Source organism: Sciurus vulgaris (genome assembly GCF_902686455.1).
Source record: "Sciurus vulgaris genome assembly, chromosome: 6".
Classification (NCBI taxonomy): Eukaryota; Metazoa; Chordata; class Mammalia; order Rodentia; family Sciuridae; genus Sciurus; species Sciurus vulgaris.
The window spans coordinates 141,556,845-141,582,259 of NC_136466.1; the positions used below are offsets into that span (position 1 = coordinate 141,556,845).

Here is a 25,415-nt window from a genome sequence, read left to right on the forward strand (position 1 = left end):
GTATCTGTTCTTCATTTTATTTTATATGAACTTTTATTTGCCTCTTTCTTGGCAAAAAAAAAAAAAAATCAATAAACAACAACAACAAAACCTTTTTATTGCCAGTTTCTTGGTACTTTGATGTAGGATTTTTTTGTTGTTGTTTTCATTTTGTGTTCCCAATCAATTTTAGTTCACTGTTGCTCAGAACTTCTTTCTTCCTTTTGGTCACCAAGATGATAATTCATTGCTGCATTTCACATTCACAGATGGACTGAGATATAGAACCCACATGCATATTTCATGATGTTTAAAGTTAGAGTTATTTGGAAATTTTTAATTTTACCATCTGGGAAATTTTAAAAAATCGAGTCAAGATAACAATAAAGAGTGTTGGATGTATAAACATAATGCTAACCACAGACTCCAGAGAAAGACTCTTCGACTTAAATAGTCTCATTTCTTCAAAAGTTTAGTCATAAAGCATCACTTTCAGTCTTTCTCTGATTAACACTGAAAAAAGAAACCAATGTCACTACCTCTTTCCCTCAACTTTCTAGGTAGATGTTTTGCAATTACAAGAAACATTTGTTTATGAAGCAATTGAGGGAATGACTCTAATGTAAGTAAAAGTTATGAATGCCTGCAGGTAGTTCAGAATAGCAGTGGCCAAAATCATGAGCGCTTTTATAGAAAGAAACACCTGAAAATTCTGAATGGTGAATGGAAGAATCCTAGGCAGGAGAGAGAAGTAACAGATCTCAGTGGGAAATCTACCAGTGAGAAAGCAATGCTGTCAGGCCTGCATTACAGTGAAAGAAGACAGCTCTTAATAGACTTGAGATTGCCAACAACTCCCAAGAGCCAAGCGACCGAAAGCATGTACATGGGGCTGACTTCACTGGGGCTATGGTCATTGTCATGGTCTTCAGCTTTTCAGGTGAGTCTCCCCATATATGGAGAATATTACTAAATCACACACACATTTTTCTTCCAGAAAGAATCATCTCGAAATTTCTGTTTTGATTACTGCATCATCTCCCAGCGCTTTAACTGTCTAAGTGGTTCTCTGATGTCTCTCCAAGGTCTCTGGTTTCTACTTAGTTTAAGATCACAGAACAGCATTTGGGGTGCCAGTAAATGTCTGTTAACTACTCTCATGAGCGCCCTGGTGTATTTCCTACAATCTAAAATAGACTCCTGTACTTTCCAAGGTAGCTTTTTATTTAAAACTTTCAAATCTGAAAATGGGTGGATTTCAAGTTTAAAAAGAAGATAGGGTTAGTTAATTAACCTGGCTCAATTTGTGCTCACAGTCTCATTTCAAATTCCAGTGAAGGCAAGTTATGATCTTTTCACATGTTTTGGCCTATCCTTTTTCTCCCTTGGTCTCTTCCCTCTTTTTGGTACAGATAACATAAAATTGGCTCTGTTCTGGTTGGCTACCACCATTCCCATGCTGGTTATCTTGTGGCAACTATTTCCAAGGATCAGTATGCTAACCACTAAAATCAGCCTCTTGCTGTTTCCTGATGTTGTACCAACATGCTTGAATATCCAAAGGTGTTCAGGTAGGAAACCTCAGAGAGATCAGGTTTTCCTGTTTACACAGTTAGACAACAGTTCTGTCTTGACACACCAGCTTTTGTTTTTGTGATGTGCCACAAGTTGATTTTGCTTTTGTCACTTAGAAGTAGTGGTGCACTGTGAGACTGAATTTTCAAAAGAGTAGGGTTTAGTCTTGCTTTCCAGGCAATAAAAAACAATAAAATTCTTGAGCCAATTTTGAATGGCAATTAAAAGAGCTCCCCATATCCCTCTTCTGCTTGATTTCTGAAACCCAGTTTGTCTTTTTTTTTTTTTTTTAACTACAGAACTAGTACGTTTTCACTTCTGAGCCAACACATGGTCTAAGTCAGCACTTTGGGCTAAAAGCTGTGTTGTTACCAGTTTTGCTTATGATACAAATTGTTCTTGAACAAATTGCGGGAACAAAGAACTTTGTTAAATCCGACACTCTACCTGTGGTTTCTAGGTGTTAAAAACATTTTCCCCAATAAGGGAACACCCAAAATTCATATAATCAGCACTTGGGCAATGATACGATAAAAATGAAGGGATGGATGTTTTTTCTGGGTAATTTTCAAACGTATGAACACTTCAAAAGCTTAAAGTGGTATCATTTTGAGAAGTATTTCAATGTGTTATAAATGGACAATATTTTATGTTATAAATGGACGTATTTTTCAGTACCAAAAATATGACACTCAGGCAATGTACATGATCCTTCAAAAAACACAGATCATTTGATCAGATAATGTTGTATAAACAATTTTTCAATTCAGAGATTTTAAAAAAAGTTAATTTACATATGAGTCATCATTCCAGTAAGAAGAATTAAACTGCTTACTTAAAGGACATACAAGTTAACTAGCGGGGAATTTTGGTTCTTAAGGGTGATCACGAATCATTAAGAATGGGCAAGGAGAAAAAAGATCAAGGAAAATGGTGTCTTCAAGTAGTAGAGAATCAGATTCATAGCAGCATTTTTCAGTCATTTTGCTCCTGTCTGATTGAAGAGGAAATTCCATAATGATTTTAATTCATACTCCATCTCAGTATATGTTTCAGAGAAGCTTTATGGAATTGGAAATAGGTGTAGTGAGTGATTTGCAGTGGTATAGCACATTCCCACCAAAGTAGGTCAGGTCAGTGACCTGCTAAGCACAAGTCTGTTTGTTTAAGAAGCAGTTCAGCTCCAACAATAAAGATGGATGCAACATCCAACAATAAGGAGAAAAGAAGTTGAAGACAGGTAGCCACACCCAACCCCAAAGATAAGATATGAGTTACAGTCCGTGCAAATGGAATTGGGTCCAGTAATAAGACCAACCTGTCAGGCTTCAAGGCAGCATAGAAACAGATAGATAATGTCCATAATAGTAAAAATGATGACATGGCTGTGGCATCAAATAACTCAGAATTCCAGTGAACTAGGTAACCTGGAGGGAGGATTCACTGAGTACTATCTATCTATAAAGGAAACACTTTCAAACCAATCAAACAAAAATACCTAAAGGGGCATGATTAAGAGATCAACTTACTTTACAAGCATTTCCAATTACTTTAGAACTGATCATGTGAATTTAATATTGTCCTTACTGCAGTTCACCAAATCTACGATGGCATTAATTTTTAGGTTCATTCCAATTTCAGAGACTGTAACTTGTTCAAAACATAAAGATGTTGTCTTACGAAAAATGTCCTTTGATCAGGAAGCACTTTTGTCATTTTCTTGGAAACACACGTGTGTGATGTTTGGAAATAATAATAGAATTGTACTCCTTGGAGAATATTATGTTGCTTATGCTTTCCTCTAATTCACAATCTTCCCTGTCAAATTGTGTTAGTTAGTATTTGGCATGCTGTGAAGTTACAGGGGGCCGCTACTCATGTTGCAAAGCACCTGTTATGTGTAGCAAGTTAGGGTCCCCTAATCCATGGCTGATCCTGCCTCCTTCTGCTATACTGTTTGGCTACATTTTCAGAAACTGAGGACTGGTCTCTAATCCAGAATTTTCAACTGGTCTTCCTATTCATGGGATGCTGGGGTCCAGGAGTCTGAACACGCTCCCTCATTATGTGTCTTCCTAGCCAAGTGAATACTTCTTGGGGGGAAGGGTAGACTGGACACTACTGCCCATTTCTAGGTCAGTATTTGGCTGGAAGAAAACATTGCAATGTACCAGAGGCCATGACCTTTGCAGTTGTTCTTAATAGTGGACCTCACATTTTCATCCATATAGTCTTGGGTTCTCCTTATCTGCTTGGTGATCGACATTTGGTTCTCAAAGCTGAAGGCAAGAAAGATATTTACCAAAGAGGATAAAATGTTTACATATACTTGGCACCTGAAACTCTTATACCACCAATTTAAGTTGACTCTCTGACAAACCATCAGTAAACAGTACACTACCCATCCATATTATTGTGAGAAAAGCTAATGTAGGTTACAAAAAATCTGACAAGGAAGTCTGTCTTTACTCCAGGGTTGGAAACTTCTAGTAGGAAAAAATCTTCTCAGAAAAGAAGGAAACACATAGCAGATATTGTGAATGCCTAGATGTCTCAGTACTTTTGAATTTCCCATAAAATATAAACATTATGGGTGACAGTACCTGACTGTCCTAGACTGCATATTTATTTAGTTCTGGTAGCTTTGCACTGAGGTCAAACTAAGATCTATTCTAGGTGTTACACAAAGAAAGAACTACGAACCTATATTCAATTCCATTTCTGAAATGGTTAATGCATTGCCCTGGACTGTAAAACCAGGACTGTGGCTTGGAAACAATCTTTGATAATATCTGAAAATCTTTAAAACAAAATTCAAGCGTGGCTGTATTTTTTCTAACTGATCTGCTACATGTGTATTTAGGTGTCTGTGTTCAGATGTGGGTAAGTGGTGGGGAGGAAAAAAGACTCTTAACTAAGGATAAAAGGACTTCAGATTGTATGGGTCTCACATACTTCGGTAATCTGCCCCACATTCTGCACCGTGATGTGGGATGAATACTGCCAATTTGGTATTGTTTCTTCAGAGCTGGAGGGTTGTGGGGGAGCAGGAGAACAAGCATGGAAGAGGAGGGTGTTGCAGACAGATGGGGGTCCCCAGCTACCTGGAGAGGAATCAGAGGGTACCTGCCCTTCAAGGAAGATCTGGAGAGGATTTAATCCGTTACAGTGACTATCTTTTTAAAAATTATTATTTTAATTTTACAGACTGCATTTTGATTCATTGTACATAAATGGGGTACATCTTTTCGTTTCTGTGGTTGTGCACAATGCAGATTCATACTATTTGTGTGATCATACATGTACGTAGGGTAACAACGTCTGTCTCATTCCACCATTTTTCATACCCCCCCCCCCCGATTTTCCTCTACGTAATCTAAAGTTCCTCCATTCTTCTAACTATCTTTAAGAATAACTGATTTGGGGAGATACCCTAATCACAGCCTCCCTGATCATTGTGGAGATATCAGTCTTCACTGTCTTTTTAAAAAATTTTTTTTTCACACAGAGTAATCAAACTGGGAGGTACAATATAGACACCGATGACCTCAGCAAGGATTCTCAAATATTCATAGCAAGGTCATTTAATAAACTGAAAAAGGAAGGCCATGTTCTGAGAACATTAAAGTATCAAATTTTATCTTAAAATATGTGCCTAATTTGTTCTTGATGACATACATAAGAATTTTATGTATATAAAACTTACATAATGAATATGATGATATCAAACATGCTGCTTTGATGTAATTTTCCTCTTGCTTCTTTTTTGTTTGTTTCTTTGCCCTTTTACCCACAATTACTTCCTACTCCTTCAATTTAGGTTAATAACTTGGAGTACATTTTTCATACTTCCGTATATGCTCATGGGATCATATACAGCATACATGTGTGCAGACACTACGCACATACATATAAGTAAACACAAACATGCATTTAGTTTTTAATTTTTTTGTGAAAGTAGGATAATATAATACACACCTATCTGAACCTGGCTTTATATACTCAAAAGTAATACCACATGGAAACTTCTCTGAATAAATAGTTACTTCTATTTTTTTTTTTTTTTATGGTGCTGGGGATTGAACCCAGGGCTGCACTTGCAAGGCAAGCACTCCACCAACTGAACTATCTCCCCAGTCCAAATAGTTACTTCTGAAATCTTTCTCTCTCACTCATTTTTTTAATGACTGCACAATGTCTCATGAATATATTAAAATTAACCCAATTATTCCCTCTAAGAAGAACTTTGCTTCCCATTTATTTCCATTGCTAATATATATCATGTATAAAATAATGTGTGTATATTAATAAATATATAAAAATACATATCTGGACACATGGGTGGGATTTTGGGGTTGGAGCCTTCAAATATTTTCAATTTTAATCAATTTCACAAGACTGCAACTTGAAAAAATCTTATATTAATTCACATTTCTACATGCATGTATTAGAGTAAATATAAATGTCTCGACATTTGCTGTTCCAAGCATGGCTCATGGACCCAAAGCATCGGCGTCACCAGGAACCTGTTAGAGCTGCAGACTCATAATCTGACACCATATGGCTCTGGAATTAGAACCTGAATTTTAATAATAATGTCCCTGGGTGATTAAAATGCACTTTATCATTAAAAAATGACTGTTTTAAATGACTTTCAATCCATTAAATTGGAGGCATATTTATTGAATGACTTTTTTGGAAGGATAATTAAGAAAGTAGCAACAGTGATTGACTCTTGGGTAGAGAACTTGGGAACTGAAGACAGTTTGGGAGGGAAACTTGCTTTTCACCACACAATGCCATACATTTGTAATGTTGGATTTTCTGTGCAACTGTATCATGTATTGGGCTTTTTTAAAAGGTAACGTTTTGCAAATGTGACAGTGACTTTTCACCTTCAGTTCTCCAGGGGGAAAGTGGTCCTGGGTCCCATGTGTGCTCTGGTCAATATGCTCCTATTTCAGAGTTGTGGTGGTAACGGAAAAATTTCCAAGCCACATACCCTGCTTTTGAGGATATGAAAATATAGTGATGTCAATGAGGGTTTATTTGACAGGAAATATTTGGCAGGGCAGACCGTGAGTCAGTGTCATAGGAAACTTTCAAACTTTTTTCTGCAGTCTCACAGCTTGAATTCTGATCACCATCCCACTGTTAATCTTTCAATATTATGAGATTTCCTGACACTAGAAAATTGCATTAAAAATGTCAGCTTCCTGAGATAAATGGGTTTTTAGGTTTGCTGAAAATCAGACAGCTGGCAAGCAGGTCTGCAGACGCTGAGGTGGGAGTGAGGTCTGCAGGTGTAGGGAAGGCAGCCCTCTTGATTTAAGTTAGCAAATGGAGAATCCTTACCAATCTGCTGGTTCCCAGAAATCTTCCTAGAATGAGAACTCCCCTCTACCTCAAGGATTCTTTGTATAGATATCTTATTCTTCAGGAATATTTCATGCAGGATAACTGGAAAATATATGGAAGTTCTAAGCAGGCTCTGAAGTTTCAAATACATAAGGATTATGAATCTAATTTTTCCAAGTTTCACTAACTTAAGGTGACAACTCAAATTTCTCTAGCTTTTGAACTCACACTTCCAGAACTACCAGCTTCTTAAAGCTCAAGTATTTTGGGAGCTTTTATTTTTTTTCTCCAGGAGAGGATTGTGCTTATGTATTCACAAACAGATCTGGTTGCTGTGAAAGAGTGTGCAGTTTCTGATTTTTTTTTTTTTTTTTTTTTGCCAACTTTGTCCCCTTCTTTTGGCTTCATTGCTTGCTGGCAGGAATATTTCCCTCCTCCGGAGCATATCCTTGCTCCCAGGGGGCACACGTCTCTACCCACAGCTGAAGTGTGTAAGGTATGAGGGCAAGACTGCATGGCATTTCCTCTGGATGGAGGGAAAGAACAGGCTCTTTTCTTTGAGGGTCATTCCCTTGTAGAGGTACCACATGTCTGGTGTTAGTGGAATGGCCCTTTAGCATTTACTTGAGTTCCCTCTCTTTCCGATATCATGGGTGTAAGGGAGATTTGCTAGAAGACGAATCCAACTGGCAGAAAATACACTGTGTCCATGACAATGTCACAGAACCTAGTTGTTGGGCTCTGGTTCCTTCTATGCTCAAATTACATTTTGTTCTGGGATTTTATCTCCTGCACATGGGCTTCTAAGTCCCAGATGAAGCTTATGCTGGGATAAGCTTATGCTGAGAACTCTATGGTATTGAGAAAGAGTGGTTTATTGTTTGGACTTCCCTGAGCTCTGGTTCTGAAGTATGAGAGTTTCATGGGTAAGCAGATATTATCTCCTCAACTTTGTGGAACTTCCAGGAACAGAGGGCTCCAAGGCAAGACCAATTCTGCTCTGTTTTTAGTCACTTCCTCTTGCTCTCTCTGGAGTGGAAATGGAGAACAGTTCCATCCTGCATGGGGAAGAGCAGTGGTTATTACCTCATAGGAAGGTTGAGGGAGAAGGAGATTGTTCTTCATTCACAGTCCAGTGCCCTGCAGAGCTGTTTCCAAGAGAGCTCAGCTGCATGGGTGTTTGGTGTTGGTGGCTAGGTCCAGGGACAGAGGTGAAGAACAGAAGATCAGAGAAGAGCAAAGTGTAGGCTTCTCCCTGCCCTCTCCTAGACTTGGTAATGAAGAGTTCAGGATGCATTTTGTTTTTTGCAAAACCTTATTTTATTTCCCAAAGGGTAAAGAAGGTGTGATGTGGCTATAAAAAGGCAGAGTGACAGGGATATGGGGAACAGATCTGACCATATTTTCTGGTTCCTGGGAATGTCCATGAGAGGAAGGAAGTACCTTATAAAGTGGGTTTGTAGTCACTTTAGAAATTAATCCACCAGCTGTGTTTTCCTGATCAATAGTTCGATTGCAATTGTTATGTGAATGATTAGTAAGTCCCAACTCAGTGATCTTATTTTTTCCTAGTTATAGGGGAAGGGGTGGCTGTAGGAAGCCATGCCTGCTTTTCCATTTCAATTTATTCTTTTATTTAAAATTGAGGGTCAGGTAAAAGTGCATTGCTAAACATCCTTCTAACACTAAGGAACTTGTAGGCCAATGCAGGGTGTATCAAGAGATTGTGTAACATGTTTTGTACTTATTCTCAGGGCCTGTCTTACTTTACCACTTCCAGGTTTCTTCAAGGGCTCAACCTCATCCCACGCATATGTGCAATTGTTCTCTTCTACTCTTCTGCATCTAGCAGGAGATGCAGGCAAAGAGAAGACAATCTGTGGATCCTGATCCAGCTGTCTTCTCTAGATTCCCAGGGGTTAAATATCTGGCAGCCTCAAAATTGCAGAACAACAACTGGAGAACTTGGATCCTGATTGTCTTCCTTCTTCATTATAAAAAATTTGCTCACTCACATGGTTTGAGTGTCCAGCTATGCTGAGTGGGGTCACTTCAAATCTGATGCACATGGTTGGATGGTTGGAGAGTTGAGAGGAAAATAGGGGATGAACTCCATTAGCCAATCAGTTGTGCCTTGCCATGGTGCTGCATCAGATTGAAGGAAGGGTTGTCTTTTTATAATTCATCCACCAGAGGATACCTAGTGAGGAGGTACAAGAGCACTGTATGCGCTAGTGGTGGCCTGGGTACATGGTTTTTATTTTTATCAGAGCATATAATTATACAGAACAGTGTGCTTCACTGTGGTATATTTGTACACACATGCTATATACTTTGATGATTTCTAACCCCCATAACTCCTTCTTATTCTTCCATATCTCCTCCTCCTGCTCTCCTTCCTCTTCTCTAATACTCTCCATTCTATTTTCAGGGTCTTTTTTTACCCTCTAGATTCCACATGTGAGAGAAAACATAGCTACACATCTCTTTTTGAATCTGACTTATTTTGCTTAACATGAGGATCTCCAGTTCCGCCCATTTCATTCTTAAGGCCAGAGAATGCTCCATTGCGTGTATATACCAAATTTTCTTTATCCACTCACCTGTTGAGGGACAACCAAGACTGGTTCCATAATTTCACTACTGTGAATTGTGGGCACATGTTTTGAAACTATGAAACCCTGACTTTGGAGCCTCTCCTCTCAATGTTAAGGTCAGCCCTTCTCTGACTTGCTTGAAATGACCCCACTTTGAGAAATCTGAGAGAGGACAACTTGATAGCCCCAAGCCACACATAAGCGCCCTGTCTCATATATTTGGCTTATACAAAGCTGGGCCACATGGTATCATGAAATATTTGAGTTAGCTCTCAACATTTATATTTAAGACATTTTGCATAAAAATCTGAATTTGGGGCCACGCAACACTTGATAGTGGTCAAATAGCGTGCACCATAGCCTCACTGCTCCCAAGGCATCCCTGGCCCTGGGGATGAAGGTTGATTATTGTTTACCATCAACCTTGCTGTTTTACTTTAGAAAAAATTAAAACAAAAATGAAATCCAGCCTGTGGTCTCTTTAAAAAGTGAAACCATCAAAAAATAAACCAAGAAGTCATTTTTTTAAAATGATTGTCCTTACACATATTTTAAGTCACCAGCCATTTTTCTAACATTTGTGTTTGTAACACATGCCATTGTGTTGAATACTCTCATTATCAAGCAGTTGGGGAAATCTGAGAAATTCAGTTATAGTGCATGATCCTTTATTTGGCCCTAAATTAAGCTGCTCTACCTATAGAACAATCTTAATTTATCATGGCACCTCTGAAGTATAGGTATTGACTTGGGAAATGTATTCTGGGGGTTCATCTATCTCTCTATTATTTGTCTAGTATTTATCAGGACAAAGGTTTTAGACCCTGTCTTAGTCTGTTTTGTATTGTTATAGCAAAATACCTGAAGTTGGGTGATTTATAAAAGAAAGAGGTATACTTGGCTCTTGGTATACAGTTCTGGAGAATGGAAATCCAAGATCAGGTTGCTGTATCTGGCAAGGGCTCCATGCTGCGTCATACATGGTGGGTAGCATCACATGGAAGGAATGTGTGGGAGAGAGAGAGAAGTTGCACCATGAGAAAGGAAGCCAGAAGAAAAGTCAAGGGAACCAAATTCACTTTACAACATTCTGCTGTCATGGTAACAAATCCAGTCCTGGAAGGATGACAACTCATTCACACAAAAACAAACATTAATCTCTTTTAATTAATGATCTTTCAGTTACCTTTTTAGATTTGTTTTATTTTTTATTTTTTACTTTTTGTATGAAATGTCTATGTACTTAAAAATTTTTTTATTTGTTCTAATTTGTTGTACATGACAGTAGAATGCATTTGTACATTTTGATAGATCATAAATGGAGCACAATCTCTCATTTTTCTGATTATATATATATATATATATATTTAAATTTGTTCTAGTTATATATGATAGTAGATTGCATTTAGACACATTGTACACAAATGGAGCACAGCTTCTCCTTCCTCTGGCTGAACATGGTGCAGAGTCACATCAGTAGAGAGTAATCATACATGTATATAATGTCCATCACATTCCATTGTCCTTCCCCTCCCTTTATTTCCCTTTGCACAATCCAAAGTTTCTTCATTCTTCCCTACTGCCCTCCTCTCATTATGGATCAGCATCCGCTTATCAGGGAAAACATTTGGCCTTTGCTTTTCTAGTTTAGCTTATTTTGCTTAGTACGATATCCTCCAGCTCCATCCATTTACCTTTTAAAGGCATCACCTCCCAACACTGCCACATGGTCACCAAGTCTCACATTAGTTTTGGCGGGGACTAACCATATTATAACTAGTAAGCCCTTCCTGCTAGATGAGAGGTGGATGTGGGGTGGAGAACACAGGGTGCTGTGAGATGGTCAAACAGAGGAGTATTGCAGTCAGAAATCTGAGCTTGAGGGCTGGAGATGTGGCTCTTACCTGGCATGTGTGAGGTCCTGGGTTCGATCTCAGTACTGTATATAAATTAATAAATAAATGGATAAAATAAAGAATACATTGACAACTAAAAAAAATTAAAAAATCAAAACGAACAAACAAAAGAAATATGAGCTCAAAATAAGGGGGGAGGAGGAAACATTAGGAACATAGGTGAGGAAAGCCAGGTAACTAGAAAAAAATCAGGTTTGTTGGTCAAAGGAGTTCAACTTCACAAGTGAAGACCCTGACAGCAAGGTTCTGTGAGTAGATAGCAGATGCTTATAAAGCAAAGCATTGGAGAGACCAGTCCTCAACTCAGGGAAGCTCTTGGGAATTTTATGCACTTGGTTATACTTGGCGACACCTCCACCTGATCCACAGGTGACCGAGAAGCATGCCCTTTCTGTAGAGTGGTTAAGATCAGAGACTCTGGAGACAAATTCCTTCCTTGGTGATAATCTTAGCCTCTTACTAGCTGTATGGGTTAGCTGAGCTTCTTAACCCTTTCAGGCCTTAGCTTCCTTTGCTATGTCAAGAAGATATTAACATACCTACCTCAAAAAGGCACTGGGCCTCTATAGAGGAAGATTAAATGAATTGAATCTTTCAAAATGCATAGAATAACAGCTGGCACGTGCCAAAGATCCGATAAGTATTTATGGATACCTTTCCTCCTTTAGGAAAATGCAATATTGAAGAAATAGGGTCATCAGCTTGGAGGAAGTTGCCCTGTCCCCAGAAAATGTTAACAGCAGCATATTTTTACAAGTGACATCTTAATATTTTAAAGAAACTTTTTAACCCATGCTACCAGCACAATGGATCAACTGGCTACCTAAAAAGCAGCTAAATTCAGGAGGAAATTGTAAGGAGTTCCTGTAATGCCAAAAAGCTAAGCGATGCTCTCCAGTTCAGGGTAGTCTTCACTTAGATGAAGTGAAGTGAAGGTGGCAAAGGCTCACCTTGACTTACAGGGACTTTGCCCTGAAATGGGCTCAAATAGTGAAAGTGGTGGGAGAATAAGAGTAAGCCCTCCCCCTCCAGAGTGCATGAAGTCTGCTGTACAGGAGGAGGATGTTGTGGTTTCGGCCTGGTTTGTGGGGCACAGCAAGGTGAGGCTGTTTCAGAGACAGTGCTCAGTGTCACTGTCTCCCTGTGGTTAGTGTGAAGTGAGCAAAGATACAACAGCCTGCGTTTGGAGCTAAAGTGCTTGAGATGCTGTTTTGGGGCCCATGAGGCCCTCTGGGGCTTTGAACTGCAGCCACAAGACTCGGGTGGCATCTCTTTTCAGATTTGTTTTGAAACAAAGCTTGAAAACAAAATTCTACCTTGTGCTTACGCTAAGAATCTGAGAGTGAATACGCTTGTAGATTTGTTTATCCCTAGCTCAAATGAATGTTCAAGGATGCCTCTAGGTCTTGTGTCTTTGTCAGAAAAAACTACTGGAGGTAGAAGGAGCCATGCCAAAAGGCAATGGGCAATTTGCTACTAAGTTAAATCCAGTAAAATGTGAGAGGAGATAGAATAGGTTGCAAAGGGTGTGGAGGGAGAGTTAGGGCACCCTTTGTTTAGGAAGGAGGCGAGGAGGGAGCAGGAACTGGGCAGAGCAAGCCTGTGGAGGGGTGCGTGTGACTGACCTGTTTAGGATTAGACCAGGCTCCAGGTACTCAAAAGAGCTGATTCTAATAGGCTTTGTGGTTTTCATTTGCTTTCATGAACCAATTAGTCTCTAGCAGAGGTTGAGATATTGTTCAATCTCTCCCATCCTGAGCTGTAGGCGGCCAGTTGGCAGCACACACAGCATGCACATACATTAACAAATAATCTCATAAAGAGGAATTCAGTTTTCTCTACAAGATTTTGCATAGGGATTTTATAGTTTGTAGGATATCTCTGCTCTAAAAACTTAGTGTCTGTCTCCTGGGATTTCTGTTTATGGAAGACATCCTTCTTTATTCATAAATTTATTCCACATTTATTGAGTGTACAACAAATGCCAGAAACTATGCTGAATGAAGGTGTGTTAGGTATTGAGTGTGAGAAAAAGATGAGTAAGTAGCAAAAGATAGATTCGAGTCAAATTTTGAATAATATTCTAAGAAATCTGAAATTTATTTGGTAAGCAAGTGGGAGGTTTTTAAGCAAAAATGTGAAATGTTTTAGCAGAGTTTTAGGAAAGTTATGCTGTGAGTAGCATAGAAGCTGGACTAGGGCAGAAAACTCGAGAACGAGGGAGAAGATACAGAAAATAGGGACTTTAATTGGAAGAATTTAATTGAAAGAATCTAGAAGGAAAATTTTGAGAGTTTTTGAAATAGGGAAGTCATTGTGGGAACTGAAAGATGCGCGCAGTTGCGAGTGATATTTTCAAGGAGTATTTAGTAAGCATTTGATGTAAAGGGAGAGACAGGAGGTGAGCTCAGGGCTGAAGCTTTGCGTGTGAGAGACCTGGAAAACCCCAGCTGTTGCCATTAATACAGAACTGGAAGTTAGGAGGAAGAGCACTTTCTGGAGAACCTTAGTGATGGATGGGCTAGCCCTTGAACCAGCATCCTATTGGATTCCTATACCCTTTTTCCTCCCTACTGTCATCTCCCCTTAGAGAACTACAAGTGAACTGGACAGAGAACCAGCTAAGGGACCAATGGTATTGGGCTCCAAGTATAGTTCTAGTGCAAGGAAACATGGGGTGCTCAAACAGTGGGATGGGCCTAGTGTTGCCGAGGAAGGAAAAATCCTCACTTAATTGTGGCCAAGCTGAAATAGCCTGCTGGAGACACAGGAGTCAGGGTAGCAGAGCTGAGACTGATTCAATAGAGATGAAAGTTACAGTAGGAACAGCATGAAGGCATAGTCCTGGGTTCTTGTCACACCTCCCATGTGCCTGGCATGGTACTCTGCCCTGTCAGAAGACTTCTGAACTTCTGGCTAGAGGGAGCTTATGGGTTTTCATGGTCAGCTGAAATCTGCTCTGCTTTGTCATTCACCACTAGTGATAGCGATGGCTCATTCCTGAAGACCACAGAAAAGAGACTTAAACTGAACAGTTTTTTGAATGGTTGGATAGCTCTCTGTCCCCAAAATCCAAAAATCTGAAGCTTTTCATCTCAAATCTAAGACTAAGAAGTTTTTGAGTTTCCTTCCTTCTGAATATAGTGTGTATGTGTGTATATATATATAAATGTAGACAACATATAATATATGACTGCATATACACATGTGTATGCATATAAACACATGAAGAGAGAGATGATATTGAATTCTTTAGGGGCTACATAACACAACAGATTAGATTCAATTCTTTTTTGAACCAAACCTTTTGCATGCCTATAATTCCAAAGACTAAGGAGGCAGAGCAAGAGGATACAAGTTCAAGGCCAACCTTGGCAAGTTAATGAGACCCTGTCTCAAAATAAAAAATAAAAAGGGCTGGGGATGAAGTAGCACTAGTAGGTCCAACCCCCATTACTCCAGAAATAAAAAAATAAAAAGAGAAAGGAAAAACATTTTACATACTGCTAAGCCACATTTCCTACATCCCATGATTGCATAATTGGATATTTATATTGAAATACAAAAAATCTGGATAAGATGATGACTTTTAGGCTTAATATTTGTTTGTAACAATTATTTACCAGCTCTGTGATTTTGGGCAAGTCACATGACCTTTCTAAGCCTCATTTTCACCATGTGTGATCTTACATGGTGATCTTGGTATTTCATAGTGTTTTGAGGACTAAATGAGATAAGTAACCCTTAGCATGGTTCGTGATTCAGAGTAAATCCTCAACGATATTAGCTATTATCTCGAACTTGTTAGGTAGAACACATTTTCAGGAAACTATTGGGCTCTCTTTCTCTAACTAAAAATTATTCATTCCAAATTTCTTCCAACCTCATGTCAACCACAATTAGAGTTAGCATGTATTCTCTAACTTGTTGAAGAACTATGTGGGTGGTGCTATATCACACTGGTGAAGCAACAGGTTTGTTCTGAATCTCCTATAGCTAATGGTCCACTGAAGAAGACAGATAGTGAATAATTCATGCAAAGAATCTTCCATGTCTGCTGAAGTTACTCCACCAGTTGCAAACTCACCTGTTTTTTCATCTCATCCACATTTATTTACCTTGTTCCCGAGATACAGATATCATGAATAGCGTTGTAGAATGCCACACTGATGCCCAAATACCTTATATTTAGAAAGATATGGGTAGTGACAAAGCTCAGGTTTGGAAATATACAAAGGAACCCAGCAGGACTTTCAAACTAGTAGTCAAATTTGTATGAACTTCTTGAGGTCATAAGAGTCAGAAATGGAGAAAAATATTTGAGTTTGCATACAGATCAGAATGGAAGGGAAGTAAGTTGTTGGAATAATCAAGAAGGAATTGACTGAGACATAGGAATAGGAGAAATAAAACCCTAAATAAGTAACTGGAGAAGGAATGAGAGGAAATGATAAAAAGAAAAGTTAGTAGGATTCATTGTCATGGAATCCAGGGGACAAGAGAATCTTAAAAATGAGAGGATCATTAGTAATGTGAAATTATGAAGAGAATCTGCCATTTGTTTATTGAGAGGTCATTGGGGACATTTGGGAGACTGATTTCAGTGACCTGAAGACCAGATTCTTTAGGAGTTAAAAAAATTGGTTGGAAACAAGAGAAATAGTGGGGAAAATCAATGAAATAAAAATCTGTTTCTTTGAAAGGATGAATAAAATGGGTAAAATCTCTCGACAGACTGACCAAGAACAAAAGAAAAAAAAAAAAAACATAATATACCAACACCAGAAATAAAAAAGGAGTTATCATTATAGAACCTGCCAATATTAAAAGGATTATCAGGGGATATTTTAAGTAGTCTTTGTAAATATATCTGATAACATAGAGGTAATGGACAAATTCTTTGAAAGTCACCAAAGCTCACTCAAGAAGAACTAGGTTATTTTAATAAATCTATACCCATTAAATAAGTTGATTTCATAATTAAAACTCTTCCAACAAAGAAACCAATATGTAAGACTTCACTGGAAATTATACCAAATGCTCAAGAAAAACTAATTCCATATGAACTCTCCTATAAAATAAAGGAGGTAATATATACTAATTATTTATGAAGCCAGAATTAATCTGATATGGAATTCAAATATGATATAAAAAAGAAAACTGATGACTAACATATCCCTTAATCATAGATAAGAAAAATGCCCAAGAAAATATTAGCAACTCAAATCCAGCGGATAAAATGTGTAATACATTCCCAGAGTGTATGGCTGGTTCATCAATCAAATGATATAATTCCCCATATCAGTATACTAAAGGAGCAAAATCATAGGATCATGTTTAGATTCAGAAAAAGTATTTGACAAAATTAAATACCTGTTTATCATAAAAATGAGTACCAAAAAGTAAGAGGAAATATGGCACACTATTTTAAGAAGTCTGGTAGGAAAGGAAGTGGGGGCTCTAAGTCTAGGAGTAAGTGGAGGGTTAAGTGAAGGATTTTCCCCCTCTACTTAAGCCTTGAACATGTTTATATAAGAGGAAAGAGGAAAGAGGAAAGAAGAAAGAGACCATCGCCAGCAATGAAACAGGAAGTAGTAATGGACTAGGTTTTTAGGTCAGGGAGGGAATAGGATCTACAGCACAACAGGAGCAAATGACTGTACTCCAGAAGGTCAGTATTTTGGGACTGATGGCAAGAAGGAGAAATAAGTATGACTGCAGAGGTTACATGAGACGTGAAGTGGGTGCACTGTTAGAGGTAAGAGTTTCACAGCAGAGAGTTGCACAATTCTCAGATCCCCTCTCAAAGGGAGCCCATGAGGTGTAGAGGAATGAGCTCCAGCTTTGGCATGGGTCAGAAACAGCTGTGAGTCACTATTCTGCCAGGGCTCAGTTGAGTGATCCTGTGCAAGTCACTTAACCTCTATGCTACTCAGTGCTGTCATCTGTAAAGAAAGGAAAAGCAGTCCCAAACCTGGAGCATGATTATAAAAATGGATGGATCGTAAGGATGAAGTAAGAAAGTTATGCATGTGTTGATCACAGCTGTTTATTCAGAAACCAGTGAGGTGCAAAGGCGGATGAAGAAGAGACAAACAGACACACATACAGAGAAGAAGCTGGGGCTAGGTGGGCAGCCAAACTCTGATGGAGTTTGACTGACCCAGAGCTCCTGAGCACATTTATTACAGATTTTGTCATCAAAAGGTTATTTGTGGGTAATTTTCTGCAAAGCAAGTAATCTGAAGGATGCAGGACTGGTAAGACATTAGGGTCATCTTGTTTTGCTTAGAATTTTCTATCTTTAGGCTCTTGTGCCTTAGCTCAAGATCTCAACTGATAGAGCTGCATGCATTTGCAGGTAGCTGCCTTGGCCAGTGTCACCATAGCAACTGGGCCATCTTGACCTGCACCTTCACACAGGAAGTTCCCAGCCATGAGAGAGTCAGAAAGAACATGATTCGAATCACCATCCTCCACATGACCTAGTACAGTTCCTGGCACACAGGCAAGTGCTCCTGTCATACTAGTCTCCTTCTATTAGACTTTTGTTCCCTGATTATAAAGAGAAGTGGTGGTAACTTTTGGAGGAATTAAGAAAAAACTGGATCAGAACTTGTGGAAAATGCAATGAGAAATTTACTAAAGATGTGTGAAAAATAATTGAGTAGTAGCAAGTTTAGGAAAGATTGATGTTAAATGTTAATGGATCATGCAATGATAACTGAGTATCAGCAGGAGACAGAGGGGCAAATAGTGGAATGTACTGAGGAGGTTGATGATTTTGGGTATGGCATTGATAAGGACAGAGAAAAGGTAGCCATAGGGAGTGATGCCATAGACCTTCAATGAGACCAATGCTATGTAAGCAGGAAATGATCTGAAAATAGCTATTGCAAGCACTCGATGCTAACACTCTTTGACCTCTGATATGGAAGAAATGGTGACCTCTTCAGCAGGTTTCCCCCAAGAACAGATCCAAAATATCAGTTCTTGCTAAAGAGGAAGAAATGACTTTTTGAAATAAGTTGACATTGAGAGTCAGGTGTGAGGGAACAGGAAACTTATTCAGAGGAAGCTAGAGAAGAGAAAGAGACATCTAAGAGTGAACAGCAAATTTCATCACTTTCCCTGTTCTGCCATTCATCTTCCAGAGCACAGGAACCAGTGAAAGTGGTAGAGGAAGATTTTTTTTTAAATTGCATGTCTCCACGTTGATAGTCATTTCATTTTCCTTTACCATCTCTGGTCGAAGCAATTCCTTCTTTTCTACATCATTGGTGCTTAATTAATTTTAGTAGGAAATAGAATCAATTTCCCTTTATTTTTAGAGGATACTGTAATATTATCTTTTGATGGTTTTAAATGATTCCTGGGCAACCTCAAAGTTTCATAATTTATATAAACTAAAAGTACAATGATGTACACCAGAATCATTTCCTGATGTAATGGTTGGCTCAACTAGTCATAACCTTCTGACATGATGACCTTTTTGAGAGTTAGCTTTTCAAAATTAGTAAATTAGTATTTAGGTGGAATGGACAGAGTCTTGAAATGGATAGCTTTCTTTAGGAGATTTAATATCTGATTAACACTCAAATTTCAAATGAAGGAGCTCCCTAAATTCCCCTAATGCATCTGAATAAGTATACATTGAATGATATTATGAGAATTTCAGATAGATTAGGGTATAAGAGTTTGGCTATTGACATTGGAAAATTGAGAATAGAAAGCTCTAAGAGGACTTTTGTGGAGGAGGTTCCTGTGAACAGAGGGAGTTGGACAAGATGGCTCCCAGTCTTTTCCAGGGCTAAGAGTATATGAGTTGGTGGCTTTCCAAGGCCACTCGGGGGGGCAAAGCCAGGGTCAGATCCAATGCTTATGCCATGACTTCATCTGACTCTTTTAACTGAATTTAAGGATTTAGTTGATAGTTAAAAAGACAATCCACTCGAACAGTCTCTTGGAAACAATATAGGACATTTAATGGACTGCCTCTTGTGAAGGAATCTGCCATTCAGCAGCCTCCAACCCTTCCTGGGCCATTCAAGTGGTTTTCTACATCCCACTGTCAATAGATCACATGAGATTGAAAAGCAGCCTATGTTAACACAAGGCATATGGCCTGGAGCAAAATGGATGAGTCAGGGGGATAATAGTTCCTGTCTTGGGTTTCTAACTAGAAGGCGGACCTTTTTTATTCATCCAAGGGCAGAAAAGACAAAAAGCAGTAGACCTGCATGGCTGTTGTCTTAATGATGGGATTCTATAAGGAGCTGTCACTCACACTTGTGTTTGAAGCTGACAGCTGCTTTGAAGCAAGTAACACCATCAAATCAGACTGTTCCTACCTTCAGCTCCTGATTTTGTTTCCATGATTTTCCTAAGAGAAAACAAGAGTCTCTGAATTTTTTAACAAATAAGATCATAATAGGAATGAGATAACAAACACCATCACCCAATGATGGATTTTTAAGAAGCATCTTCAAAATCTCTTGTCAGTTTCCTACAAAGGGTGGAATTTGAACTGGCCTTAGTGACTGCATTCTAGAGAGTTGAATGTGGCGGATGGGATGCTGAGCGATTTCTGAAACCAGGTCAGAAGACAATACAGCTTCTGTCTGGCTCTCCCTCTTGGAACATGTGTTTCTAGAGACTTGAACCATTTTGTCAAGCTGGAGAAACAATGTGAAGAGATCAGACAGAGATAGCGGTGCTCAGTTTCTCAGCTCTTTAAATCCCCCCGTCTAGAGGTTCAGACGCATGAACAAGCCTTGAGAAGGTTCAATCTCCCAGGCTTTGAGCTGCCCCAGGGACTCTGTGTGAAACAGAAGCAAATCATCTGCCTGAGCCCTAAGTCATAGATTCACAAACATTGTCATTGTCTTAAGACACAACATTTTGGAATGGTTTGTTTTTGTCACAATGCTATAGTAATGGCAATAGAAGGGATCACTGAGTAAGAAGACAAGAATTTACTGCACTTATCAAAAGTGAAAAAAGATAACCCAAAGAATTTAAAACAGACAATTGTGACTCAAATAGATAAATTTATGGCCCTGTTCACTGTAGCATCATTCACAATAACCAAAGGGTGAAAACAACCCAATTGTACATGAACACATTAATGGATAAACAGAAGTGTATATCCATACAGTGAAATATTATTTATTGATAAAAAGAAATGAACTTCTGATGCATGCTATACTGTGTACCTTGAAAACATTGTGGAAAGTGAAATAAGTCAGACACAAAATTACAAATACTGTATGATACCATATAAGTGAAATATCTAGAGACAAAGGGACGGAAAGATTAGAGGTTACCAGGGGCCAGAGGGAGGAATGGCGTTCCTGCTAATGGTTACAGAGTTTCTATCTAGGAAGATGAAGTAGTTTTGGAAATAGTGGTGATGGTTGCATATCAGTGCGAATGGAATTAATGCCTTTAAATCATAGACAGAGTGATTAAAGTATAATATTTTATGTTACATATATTTAATTGTAATAAAAATGGTAAGAAAAATGAAATAAAAATGTGACTACTATGTTGAGAGTAGGAATGTGGTTATTCAGGAGAGTCAAAGGGGAAACTAAACATAATGCCAATACTGGATGATTGGACGATGGGGAAATAATGCCAACGGTATGAGAAAAAAAGGCTCATTCTTAAAAATTAGAGCTTCACAGTTAAATATAGTTGGGTTCATCCTGATGAACTCATCCATGCATGGAAATCTATTTCAGTTCATGATCTCCCCCTTTTCTATCCTGCTTCCCCTCCCTTTCTCCCTCCCCTCTCCCATTCTCCTTCCTCTCCTCTACTTGACTTCCTTCCACTTGTCTATTAATTTATATTTGATTGGTTCTTTATATTGTCCTATCCTTCCCTCCCCCTTTCCTTTATTTTACTGTACCTTCTGCATATGAGAGAAACTTTTCTACCTTTGACTTTCTGACTTTGGCTTATTTCACTTAGCATGATATTCCCCATTTCCATCCATTTACCATAAAATGACACAATTTCATTCTTCTTTATGGCTGAGTAGAACTCCATTATAAATATCTTCCAATTTCTTAATCCATTCATCTACTGACAGGTATCTGGGTTGATTCCATGATTATAACTATTGTGAATTGTGGTCCTCTGAACATTGAGGTGTTGAATCACTGTACTATGACTATTTCAGGTCTTTTGGGAAAATAACAAGGAGTGGGATAGCTGGGTCATATGGTGATTCCATCACTAGTTTAAAAGACTAATTTTAAAAAAGAAAAGTTTCAAAGTAATCTATTTTCACTGTGAAAAAGAAATGGCTGATTTTTGCTGTCTTTACAGAAATATTTTTAATGCAAAAAGCTTCAGTGATCACTTCTTAAAGGCTAGTGAGTTTGGGTGGAGTAGGGGGTCAGAAGGAGAACTGAAGGATGAGCCATGAAATGCAGGCCCAGAATGTGGGAGGAATTTTCAACCTGAAATGGAAAAGACTTGGTACATCATTAGATTTGGATAAAGACCATTACCAACATGTAACAGGGACTGATTTAAAATTAGAAGTCCCAAATCGCTTCTCTGTCCTCAGTCGTTTCCTGCTAACTTGTTTATCTGTTTCATATCACGGCTTCCTGAAGGGAGGCCATCATCTCATGCTGAGGATGGAAGCTGCAAGTGCCCCCAAAGGCCGGCCTGGAGCCAGAAGGATGCACCGAGGGAGGATCGGAATTGTAGCATCTCTGCCTGGCACAGCTGGATGAATCTATATATGTATATTTCCTAACATTTGTTCCTATAGATTCTACTGTTTCTGCATGATGGGTGAAGACAGATGATTAGCTGTTGTCTTTAAATTCATTTTTTCCTTTTTATATCATTTTATCTTCCTGATGATGCAAGCAGGTGACCAGATCCAGTCAGTTGGGACCCCAGCAGCCTCTGACCTGGGCCCTGGTAACAAATATTTTTTGGTTATGATGCTGACATTTACTTAGTGGGAAGAGTAAAGGAGGAGGTACAGGGAGGCTGAAGCAGGAGCATGCCTCTGCTCTGGCCTCTGGCTGGGGTAGTCATAAGGTCACCGGACTTTGGTGAGGATGCTCTCCTTTGGCTGCACCAGCCCTGTGGAGAAGAGTTCAGGTTTTGTCTGAGACCTGTCCCTGGAGAAACTGAATTCCCCTCGTAGTAATGGAATGATACAGTGCAGGTTTGTAGGTGAGACAAGGCTTTGCAGGGGCAGAAAGTTGCTGCTGCAGGGAGGGGCAGGCAGGCCAGGGCCCAGGAGCATTTATCAGGAGGGAGCCTATGTGTCCTCCCCAGGGCCCTGCATCAGGGCAGGTGTGCTACCTCACACACAGAGGACGTGTGCATTTTCAATGATGGAATTAGTTATGAATTATTTTTTAACATTCTGACAAAATAAAATAAAAGGGCTCATTTAGAAGATGAATTTGAATAGGGTTCTATCTAGGTATTTGTATTCTAGCTTTTTATAAGTGGAACCTGTTAAGACAGGTGGAATGTTTAAGAACTTGAGACAAAGGCCTAGGAGTTTAAGTTATTTCTAAGTTTAATGTCATTAATTTCTTATGCTTACCAGGCCACCATAGAACTTTAAAAATCCACAGAGAATGTGTGTGTATGTGTGTGTGTGTGTGCACGTGTGTAGACCCAGTAATGGCTTTAACACCCTGAGGTACATTATCAGAATGATTTGAAGATGGTTGCACAGTCACTAGATTACAAGGCTTGAAAGGACCTCAGGGAGGTGAGTTTCTAGTATATTCTTCCTTTCTTTGGGAGAATGCCATACAACCTCTGGTTTCAGCGTGAAATTCACTCCTTGCCTAATGGGCCTCACTAGACAGATTCTACAATTTCCCTATTTAACAGTATTGTACAGGAGAATTATTACAGCAAGGAATGCTGTTTGCTCTGCTTTGCTGCTGTTTTTCTACTGTGATGTAATGTTGCTTCGTCTTGTTCCATTCTGAATGAAATGTGGATTAGTTTGCTAATGATGTCCTTATCATATTTTATTTCTTTTAACTCTATTTTCAGATACTGTCTTCTCCCTTCTGTCAATTAATTAGAATTACCCGGTTTGCCCACATGTGAATCAGCTAAGAAATTTTGAGTTCTCTGATAAAGTTTCTTTTCCATCTCCCCAGTATACCTCTGGGTTACCAATCTCCATTATCTTGGAGTTAAGGATTCTGAGAATGGAGCCCCGGGTAACTCTTAGCTCACAAGAAGCAAAACTAGGAAATAAATCACTTTCTAGAAATGGAATACAATTCCTACTAACAACAGAAATTGTCTTGGACAGCTCATTGTTTTAGTGATCAATCTCAATGTGATATTTCAACATATTTTGCACAGATGTATCAACACAAAGCTGGTTGTGAGTTTAGTCTTAGGGGACAGCAATGAAAAAATACATAAAACCCCGATTTGTGGGATTTGCCACTCACTGGATCAAGATATAAAGAATAAAAATATAGTTTGCCTGATGCTGACAAGCGCAATAGAGAAAAATAAGAGTAGGGAGTAGGATGTGGTAGATTGCTCCTATTTTGCATTAGATAGTGAGGGAAGACCTTATTGGCAAAGTGACATTTGAAAAGAGACCCAAAGGAAGTCAAAAGACAAGATGTCTAGAGATGGGAGAGAAAAATCATTCTAAACAGAGAGAATAGCAAGGGCAAAGGTGGGTTTGTTGTTTAAGAAGAGTGAGAAAGGGGGAGAATAGCAGATGCATGTGATTGAAGAGTTAGCAGGGTGTAAGGTCATGATAAGGACTTGGGCTGGACTCTGTGTGAGATAGGATGTCAGTGCAAGTTTGGAGCAGGAGGAAGGCACGGCCTGACTTGCCATTGCAAAGGCTCCCTCTGGCTGCTGTGGTGAGAATCGCCTGTAGGGGGCGCAAAGCAGGAAGAGGTTGATAGGTTAGGGGGCTGCTGCAATAATCCAGGCAAGAAATGATGGTGACTTGAACCATCATTTCATTTTCGAGGGATTGAACCATGGAAGATTAGATCATAGATGCATTTTGAAGGCATGTCCTACATGATCTGCTGATGAACTGGAGGTAGGATGAGAGAGAGAAGGAAGTCAAGAATGACTTCAAGGTCTTTGGTCTGAACAAAAGGAGGATAAAGTTGCCCAAAATAGGGAAGAATGTAGAGGAAAGTAGGTTTGAGGGAGAGGAAAATCAGGAATTCTGCTTCAGGCATGTTGAGTTTGACATGACTCCTAGCCATCAATGTGGAAATCAGGTGGGTATTAAAGTGAAGTTTAAATTTTGGAGGAAAGTGAGAATAGAAATTTTAGGAATATAAGCCTCTATAATACCCCTAAAATCATGGAAATGGGTGAGACCCATATAGTCTCTACTGATGCCTGGGGCCCTGCAGCATTTGGAGGTTGAATAGAAGAGGAGGATCCACCAAAAAGATCCTCGGGGGGAGCAGTTAGTGAGGAGGCCCAGGAAAGGGTGTCAGAGAAGCCCAGTCACCTGTCATTTTTCTAAGACACTCTCTTGAGATAAATCTCACTTGAGCCTCTAATTTATCGAGTGAAATGATATAATTGTACAACTACAAGAGAAACATTATTTTGAGAAACAATCATGAATAGATGATAGGAGCATGGCTATACTAACAATTAGATAATGCAGTCATCTCCTTGGTTACTGGGATGAACCTTGAAATTCTATGTCACATGGAGCAAGAACCCTAAGACGCAGAGTGGTTCTGCCCTGATGTGCAGTTCTGGGGGACTTTTCACTGTATTCACCTAATATAAATACTTCTTATAGGGAGCATTCATGATGTCCCCGTGTTATTTTTTTCTAATATATTATTTCTGGTGCTTTCTATTTTCAGGATCACTTCAAATTACACCCTTGCTTACTTTGGATTTTTGCTCTTTTCCTTCAAGGTTTATGATAGAAGATTCCTTGCGTTGAGCAAGGTCCCCCTCTTTAGGCCCTCTC

General features: G+C 39.0%; 1 long non-coding RNA gene across 1 annotated transcript; it reads left to right on the forward strand.

Annotated features, from left to right (window-relative positions):
• The first annotated feature begins 600 nt into the window (after positions 1-600).
• Positions 601-24,412, forward strand: LOC306664164. The gene is made up of 3 exons (XR_013764665.1): positions 601-919; positions 17,787-17,937; positions 22,061-24,412. It is a non-coding gene; the product is annotated as an uncharacterized lncRNA (long non-coding RNA).
• The last annotated feature ends 1,003 nt before the right edge of the window (positions 24,413-25,415 follow it).